This window comes from Suricata suricatta, chromosome 5 (assembly GCF_006229205.1).
Source record: "Suricata suricatta isolate VVHF042 chromosome 5, meerkat_22Aug2017_6uvM2_HiC, whole genome shotgun sequence".
Lineage (NCBI taxonomy): Eukaryota > Metazoa > Chordata > Mammalia > Carnivora > Herpestidae > Suricata > Suricata suricatta.
Genome location: NC_043704.1, coordinates 3,170,894 through 3,172,325, shown reverse-complemented (window position 1 = coordinate 3,172,325; position 1,432 = coordinate 3,170,894).

Below are 1,432 nucleotides of genomic sequence, written 5' to 3'. Positions count from 1 at the left end.
TGGCTAAACGGGGTCTTTTGTGGTTCCATATGAATTTGAGGATAGTTTGTTCTAGTTTGGAGAAGAATATTGGTGCAATTTTGATGGGGATGGCATTGAATGTGTAGATTGCTTTGGGTAGTAATGACATTTTCACAATGTTTATTCTTCCGATCCATGAACAGGGAATATTTTTCCATTTCTTGGTGTCTTCTTCGATTTCTTTCATAAGTTTTCTATAGTTTTCATCATTCATTTTTGACAGAGAGACATTTTTAAAAGAGTTTATTTATTTTGAGAGAGAGATTTGTTTTTAGTGTTTCTTTATTTTTCAGTTGGGGGGAGGCAGAGTTAGAGCGGGACACGAAATCCAAAGCAAACTCCAGGCTCTGACCTGTCAGCACAGAGCCCAACGCAGGGCTTCAATCCGTGAACCACAGATCACGACCTCAGTCGAAGTCAGAGGCTTAACTGAATCAGCGACCCAGGCGTCCCAGATATTTCTAGTAATCGAGAGGTAGCAAGATTCATGCTTTGATAATGAGGATTGGGCAATATCGTTGCTTTATGGTAGCCGAGTACAATCAATGCAGTTGCTTCAAGGTAGACTAGCCTATACACTAGTGAGTGGCTCATTCTAAAATTTTTAATGGTATACAATATGACAGTAAGAGTCACAATGCAGTATTCGAAATATGATTACATTTTCATAAGAACCCCTTGTCAAAAATAAATAAAAATCATTTTAGAATACACAACTCCTTGCTTCTGATGAGAGGCTGAAATGTAGTTTCTCCAATTCAAAATGAGAGGAATACGGTGTTGAAATATAAGTATTTGAACACAAAGTTGTAAAACACTAAGAAAACGAACATACTATTAATTTATACTAAACGTTACTGTCTCTTTCTTTATGCAAGGATAGGTTCTCCACCTTCATACGCCTCACACACAATGTTCTACAAGATGAAGCCTTAGGCGATGATGAGGACAGAAAACAATTCCTCCATTTTTATGGCTGAGGAATAGTCCATGTTGTATATATACCACTTGTACTTTCTCCATTCATCAATGGATGGTCAGTGGATTCGTTCCATTTCATAGTTTTTATAAATAATGCTGCAATAAATACTCAGGGTGCATACATATGTTTTGGTATATTTTTGACCATATTTCTGTTTTTCATTTATTTCTTTAAATTCAAGTTAGTGGGAGTGCCTCCGTGGTTCAGTTGGTTAAGCATCTGACTCTTGGTTTTAGCTCAAGTCAAGATCTCAGGGTTTGTGAGTTTGAGCCTGGCTTTGAACTCGTGCTGACACCAGAGAGCCTCCTTGTATTCCTTCTCTTTCTCTCTCCTGTCTCTGGTCTGTCTCTTTCGCTCTTTCCCTCCCCTGCTCACTAAATCTCAAAATAGATGGAAAAGCTTACAAAAATAAACAAATCCAAGTTACTT